Raw genomic sequence first — 8,274 nt, 5'->3', positions numbered from 1 at the left:
GTTCGCAATTATCGCATTCTAGAAAAAAAAGGGTTCTCTATCAAGCAGGTTTTGAATGATGAAAAACTATGACTTACGGATGATTGAAGTTGGGTGGTCAAACCCGGTGCATGTATAAAAATGTTTGCCGTTCCAAGCAACTGAACCATCCACACGCATAAAGGTTTGATAAGAAAGTCAATGAGAGGCTTGGAAAACAAAGATTATTCACGAAGAAACTGACCAAATTTGTGTATCTGAGGCTCGTATCTATACTGGTAACATTGTTGTTTACTTACGGTTTTGTCTTGAGATTGGTAGACCTGGCATCCCACCATCCCAATCATTTTGTCTAACATGAGGAAATAGAAGATAGATGCAAGATGAGCAGCTTTGCAGTGCCAATTGAAATCATGAGGAATGAATATTGGTTTGTAGAATACTTACTGTTACTATTAGAGCCATTTTTACAGCTTTTTGCGCTGCACTTTACCCCGTAGGTGTCTGACACTCTGCACACTGTAAGTGTGAGGAGTTATGAAAGAGGTCTATCTTAGCCATGGGTGTATATTATGCTGGGTATATGAGCCAATTGAACGAGGGTTTGAAAGAGATTCCATACATGCTTTATCATTAACAAAGGTATACTCTGTTTGGCACGAATAAATCGTGCCGTCCCCCGCCTTCAAGCCAATAATGCACAATGAGAGGAGTAGAAAGGATATCTTTGGAAAGAGATGAAGCATTTTTTTCGAGGAAGAGAGAACGATAAATTCAAATATGGTATTCCGACTTGCAAGACTTGAAAAAGAGCAAGATATGATGAAGAGATGGTGGCCCGGGAGTGGGAGAGACATGAACTGGAATTTTCATCTACATATTTATATGGCATTTGCTCCTACTAGCCGACGCTTCCGCTCTCGGCTCAAGGGTGTTGCCACCGGCATGTGGAGAGACGTACGGCAAAGAAGTGCCACCCACGTGCAAAGACTCTTGGGCTTCTCCATCTTGGTTTTGAATACCTGGCTTGAGAATTGTGGGTTGGTTTGCGGTAGGAAGGTATATCCTTTGAGAATTGGGATACCTTGGGCATGCACCATGTGATCTGTTCTAATGATTGAGTAAGTACAGTCAATTTCACAAAGCTTGGAAAGAATTCCGCGCCAATTTGCTCAAGTTTGGCGGGCAAAAGTTTCCAAACTTTCTGCAATCGACTGTATGTAATTCAAAGGTCATCGAAGTTGAGCGACATGCCACGGCACTGGAGAAGGAAACCTGTTGAAACTGCTGGACTTAATTTACATATCACAAAGCGTATTTTTTTTGTCTTTTAGGTGTAGGTAACGTAGGTATTTACTGATGGGAATATCGATATGTTAGTGATATGTAAATCTTTTGTTGCAATTGTTCGGGTCGGGTTTTGTATGAGTTATCTTGTGTGGTAAGATGACATCATACGTTTTCCTCTTTACCAAATTTTCGTTTATTCACCGAAAATTCTTCTTTACCGCCTCTACATTTTTCGATAGTTCCATCAGTTTTAGTTCTTCAAGGATACTTTAGTCACCCACGTTCTAAGGTATTAATTTTTTTGAAGGACATATCCTGCTAAAAAGAGACATATATTCAGATCGTCTTAAAAAACCGCCCTAAAAAACCGTTATCTAAAAACCGTCAAAAATTTTTCATCCTGTCTATTGGGAATGTCAGAGGATGGCGTCGATTATGCAGCAGCTGCAGACATTACGCTCAAGCTCGACCAGCTTAGAGAAAATTATCTCTCGTCCGGGGGTGCACAAGTGGTGTCTTGGTTGGAGCTCAGAGCATCTTTTGCGAGAATTATTCCCTACCTATCACCGAGTTGGTACAGACACTGGTCTGAGTTCGCGTATCCATTGGCGTTCCATGACGGTCCAAACCCCAGTTATGATTTTAAAAACCAAGATGAAAGCGAAGGCTATCCTCCAGACGGTTTTGATGGTGTTGTTTACCAACCGGCAGCTTCAGGAATCGCCAATACGGGCAATTCTAACCAGACCGATCAAGCTGTTCCAGCCGGTCTTCAAAACGTCCCTCACCAATCAGGACAAAACATATCGAACCAGACTCCTTTCGAACAACAATTACCGGGGATCCTCCCTTTGGGAAATGCTACGTCAGAGGACCGTTTGGAAATGCTATCTATGGCAAACAAAGAGGCTCAAGAGACCATTCGAGTTCTTTTGGCTAAGCAAGGAGAGAAAGGTCATCGGCATCATCACCATAAGCATCGAGATGACAGCTCGGATTCTTCCGATTCGGACGAAAAAGAAGACAAGAAGAAACGAAAGTTCGCGTTTATATCAAAAGCGGTGCCTATCTCGGATGTCGAAACTGTTTTTACGGCGGGAGCCAAAAAATTCGCCGACAACGTTAAAGGTTACGAATCCAATATCGCGTTGGCGGTCAGGGAGTTCAATCGTGCTGGGAAGCCAGCCCATTTCCCTGAAGTCCTATCTAAAGAGTTGTTGTTGGGAAAATTCATTGATGTTCGTCGAATCAAAGGAGAACTTTGTAATAGGAAAAAAGGCAACATTTCCTATTCAACAACTGGTAAAGAAAAGGGACTGGAGGTTTCGAAACATCTCACTCTCAAAATCGACGATTTGGCTGAATGGCAGTACTATTTCTCAATCCTCAAGAAAGCTATCGAAATGGGTTTTCCGGACTGTGGAAAACAAATTGCCGACTACTCGGATTACATCAATTCGCAATTCTGGTCGGGTCCGATTCGTGCCAACTGGAAGAACATCGCCGATTACGACGCGGCTTTCAGGACTCAAGTGGCAGATAGGAGATATGTTTCATTCTCGGATTGGGATCATAAGGACTTTGATGTCCTTAAGACCCAGTACTTTGGTAGTAGCTATTTCAACACTGCTCCTAATCTCGCTCATTCTGGTTTTTCCTTCTCTAGAGTATGTATCTTCCTTATTGATATGTTTTTATTGAAGGAAGGCTCATGATATATTATTGCAGCCTTCGTTTCAAACACCTTTCCGGCAAAAAGGTGGTTTTCAACAAAGTTCGAGTTCAAAACCATCTAGTGGTGCTATCCCATCTGGTAGCGCTCCCAATTATGTTGCAGACTTTAAACATAAAGGGATTCATAAGATTACGAGTTCTAAAGATGTGGGAAAGATCTCGGAAGAATATTGCTTCGCGTATAACAGCGAAAGGGATTGTCCCCTCGGTGATAGCTGCCCCCGCTTACATTTTTGTGTTGGTAGAGTTTTCGTTTCATTTTCCTATTCTTTAAGTGAATATGAGTAGTTTAATAGAAATGGATACTAACATTCGAGTTTTCACAGAACATCCGGGGATGTGGTGCAAAACACCGGGGATGCCATCACACCTGAAGAATACACGTCGGAGAAGTTCCTCCGAGGATATCAATGGGATGGGACTAATCCGTTAGGTTTTTCAGCAGCCATTGAATCAAGTAGATACGCTTTGCCTTTTCCAGACGCCCCTTCGCTGGAAGATGACGAAGATGCAAGATACGCTCTGAAACAATATCACTACTTATTCAAAGTTTCGACTCCGTTCAACATTGACAAGATGGAGCAATTATTGAAGCTTCACCCAAATCAGGCTTTCGTAAAATCAGCTATAAAAGGTCTGAGGGTTGGTTTTTGGCCATCTTCTTCAAAACCGGATTCAAAAATTGTGGAAGTTCCGAATCATCAGTCATGCTACGATAATCAACAACTGCTAGAAGATCAGTGCGAGGAAGAGATTCAAAAGGGAAGGTATTCAGAGGAATTTTCAACTTTGATACCTGGTATGAAAGTGATTCCATTGCTTATGACTTCTAAGAAGGATTCTGCGAAGATGAGGGTGTGTTCTAACATGAGCGCGGGGAAGCCATCTCCTAACGACTTGGTGGATAAAGATAAGATTAAGGTGTCGTACGATTCTTTAAAATCCTGGATTCCGTTCTTGATTGAATTAAAGAAGAAACACGGCGAAGTTACAATTTTCAAATCCGACGTCGAAGGTGCTTTCAGAACCTTGTCAGCGCACTTGCAGTATCAAATGTGTCAGATTCTTCGAATCAGGAAGAAGTTCAGAGTGGATCATAATCTCACTTTTGGTTCATCGGCTTTGCCTCACATATGGTGTGGCGTGTTTTTGCTGGTATTATGGATCGCGGAAGAGGTATTTCACATCAAGAATCTGAATTGTATGATGGATGATGTGTGGGGAGCTGCGGCAGGAGATGATTGGATTACGTTTAAGGAACATCGGATTCCGGGTCCTCAAGCCAAGCTTCTCATGGTTTTTGATATTCTGGGAGTTCCGTGGGTTTGGAAAAAGCAAGTTCATGGATCAGCGCTCGAAATCATTGGTCACATGGTAGATTCTAACAATATGAGTATTTACCTGGCTCCTGATAAAAAATTGATGATGATTGACAAGATGAAAGAGTTTGTCTCAAAACCTCACCATTCTCTTTGTGATTGGCAGTCATTGCAGGGTTGGATCTCGTGGGGTTTCAACTCCATGCCTTACGGACGTTATGCTTTACAGAGTCTCTATGAAAAAACAGGCGGTAAAACAGGACGTTTTTTACCAATTCATCTTAATAAGGAAAATCAGGACGATATTCGTTGGTTAATTAAGTATTTCGAATCCTCAAATGGTGTCTTAGTCCTGAAATCTTCAACCTGGTCGGCGTTTCAGGCGGATTCTCTCTTTTACGTTGACGCTTGTCCTACAGGGATCGGGGTCTGGAATCCGAATGAAAATCGGGCCTACTATCACAAATTACCGTTGCCTTCTCGCCACATTTATTGGGCAGAACTCTTAGCGGTCATGGCAGCTATCGATCTCGGAATAAATTCAGGTTCCAGTCGGATTTATGTGCATACAGATAACAAAAATGTCTTTCACCTGTTCAACACGCATTGCCCGAACCAACTGATTCGTCCCTTGTTTCGATATATTATACAACGAGTCGTGGATTGTAAGGTTGAAGTGAAAGTAGCGCATATTCCGGGTTTGACAAACAAATGTGCTGATCAACTCTCTCATACGTTACTTGAAAAAGTTAGGAGAGAATTTAATCCTGTATCAATATCTCCTTTATCGATCGATCCGGTTTTAGGTGCTGGTGGTGTAGAAATCAACCTTCAATTTTTCAACAATCCCTCGCTATCATGGCGACGAGGAGAATAACCAGTCCAGTTCATAAAATTACGGTAGCACAAATAAAAGCGTTAGCGAAGAAAGATCAAAATTCTACCGTAGTCTTAAGAACGGTTCAAAAGTATATGTGTGGTTTTCGTAGTTTCTATCGTTTTTGTACCCAATTCAATTATATTTTTAGACCAGACTGTCAGTCCTTGTGCAATTACATTGCTTACACATGTTTAAAAATTTCGCCCAGATCGGTACGAATCTATTTAGTAGGGATAGCTTTTATTTTTAATCAGAAGTTTCCATCAATCAAGTGTGAAAATCATTCAGAATTAGTTAAGAAAACGATGAAAGGTTGTCTCAAATTGTATTCAAAGCCAGTCAATCGGAAGGAGCCTCTTACCATCATCCAAATAGAATATGTGGTGTTGAAATTAGGGTCTTCTCATGATGACAGGTTATTTTTGGCAATGCTTAGTGTGGGGTTTGGTGCGTTGCATAGGTTAGGAGAGCTTACAGTTCCGGATTCGAAACGGATGTTCGATTCTAGGAAGATTATCAGAAGAAGTTCCTTCAAATTTTCGTTGTGCGACAGATATCTTCAGTATTCATTACCTTATTCAAAAAGCGATTCAGGTTTCTCTGGCGTTCCAGTTATTATCCAATATTTCAGCAATTCTCAAGCATGTCCTATTATTCGTATGAAATCGTACTTACGGTCTAGGGATCGGTTATTCCTTTCAAAAGCTGAATTAGTTTTGACTTCAGGAGGCGTTGTTCCGTCCAGGTCATGGTTTTTGAAGCGGTTCCATTCTCTTTTCGACAAAAAATTCTCAGGTCACTCTCTTTGGTCTGGTGGGGCTACTGCGTTAGCTCAAAGCGGTGCCAGTTTAGAGTATATCCAAAGTGCCGGCCGTTGTGGTGATCAATTTATGGGATCAATTAAAAAATTCACAATTACCAGTTTACCAGTTTATTAGCAGGATTCAGCAGGAAAGAAAATTCGAAATGGAGGTTTTTGATCAATTGAAGCTCTTGTAGGCTTATGTATTGGTCATTAGGTCAACATTACATCATTTTTTATTTCACATTATATATTAAGATCATTATAGTTTACTTACAAATTTATTACAAAAAGAAAGAAATAAAAACATAAGAAAAATTCGAAATTATAGGTACAAAGGTTGGAAAATGGTTTTTAGGTTAGTAAAAATAAAGTTATGGGTATTATGAGGTTAGAATATGAAAGAACAACATTATATTATACTATGACAATTTTAATCTTCAAGGTTGATAAGTAGAAACAGAAGTTATTAGGGAAAAGGCACTTTTTCGAAGTTGGTAAACAAGAGGTACACGTGTAGTTTGGTTGTGTAATAGTGGTAGTGATGGAATTTAAGGTTGCCAAGAGGATTTTTCGGGATTTTTAAGGTTATAGATGATGATGTCATATTACAAGAGCAAGAAAAAGAGAGTAGTAGCTGTGAAAAGTGAAGAAAATGGGTGAAATTCGTGGAAAATGGAGGTTTTCAGCTAATTACATATGTCAAATGACGTCAGAATAGGTTGGTAGATGGCTCATTCAACGCAGAAGAGTGGATTACATAATGTACAAACTTTAAATCATTAGTAATGGAGGTGTGTGTAAAACGTTATAAGGCAAATAAAGAATTGGTGTGAATCTCGAATTTACAGTCACAAGTCACATGTAACACTAAAAACTTTAACTTCACAACTCAATATCTTACTCATCACTCATCAGAAGTAGGTCATGTAGGTGTCAGAAATGATCAGTAACACGTGGGCTACAAGATGCACTTTAGTAATCAAAAATTGGAGCACATCTGAAAAAATTCGTAATCTCAAAAATTGGTTTTCAGCTAGTTTACAAGGAAAAAATCACCTGTATTCATCATAAGAAGTGCTGTACATCATATTATTGCGTCATTGATCACTTTTAGCTGTGAAAATTACATCATTTATTAGTAACAAAATCATATCCATTGCGTCATCATAGGGTTTTTAGGGAATTTTGGGCGGATTTGATTGGTTTTGAGGCTGTTGACCATTGTAAAAGTTCTAGTACATTGTTATATATACTTTGAGAGGGTTTTGGGACTGTTGTTCCCCTTTTTTTCTTTATCATTTACGCCATTATTATTTTGTTTATCATTATAAACTTATTTTAATAGTACCTGGTCACTTAAATACGCCCTTTATTACAATTATAAAGAGAAATTTACTTTAGTTTTATAGTCATAAAGACTTATTGGGAATAATATCAATCAGATATTGCTTATTTCTTTTAGTTATCAATTGGGAATAACACTATAGCAGTGTTGATAGTAATACAAAGTGTGCTTTTGAAGTTAAATTACGTGTGAAGATATATTTCTCTGGTGCCTTATCAGTACTCAATACAACAGAGCTCTTTCTGATTGTGTTGTTTTAGAAGAGCAGTCCTTAGACAACTTCTACTAGTCATTTTATTAGTGGATTATCCTCTTCCAGCTCTGTATAACCCTTGTTGGGTTATAAGTTCTACACCGTTGGTCTTCAGAGGCGTTTCGAATCTATGTTCGGGGTCATGTGGCGTTAAGGCTTCCAGAGTCACAAAATCATGTGATTGGTTGTCCGGCGCATGTGGGGGCTTCTGTTAGTTTCTAGTTGGTGAGTGTTTGTGAAAATTATGGCATTTTCTTATTCATTATTTGGATAGAAATGTGTAATACTTGGGGTCAGGATTTTTTCTTCGTTGAAGAAAAATCTCTGTGGTTGAGCGTTGAGATTTCTCTGGAAATTCTCAGGAGCTTTTTCTTTCTTAATTGAAGAAAAGTTCTTTGATTGTGCGGTGCTTTTCGGTTTTGAGAAAGTTCACTGACTCTATGTTTCTGTGGTTAAAATGAATTGCGCCTTCTTCCTCCCCTCTTCACCACTCTTTGGACTACCTTCTTTTATAGGCGGGTCGGAGAGGGTGTTGTTGTTGTGGTGGTCATGATCAATTCACACGTTTTAGCCCAGTTCTTTTAAACAGTTTTTCTCAGTCTATTTCCGTGAGTACCATGGGATATTTCTAGGTGTAGGTAACGTAGGTATTTACTGATGGGAATATCG

The sequence above is a fragment of the Melampsora larici-populina genome (genome assembly GCF_000204055.1).
Source record: "Melampsora larici-populina 98AG31 unplaced genomic scaffold MELLAscaffold_5, whole genome shotgun sequence".
NCBI classification, from domain to species: domain Eukaryota; kingdom Fungi; phylum Basidiomycota; class Pucciniomycetes; order Pucciniales; family Melampsoraceae; genus Melampsora; species Melampsora laricis-populina.
Note: the sequence above shows the minus strand (reverse complement) of the source record.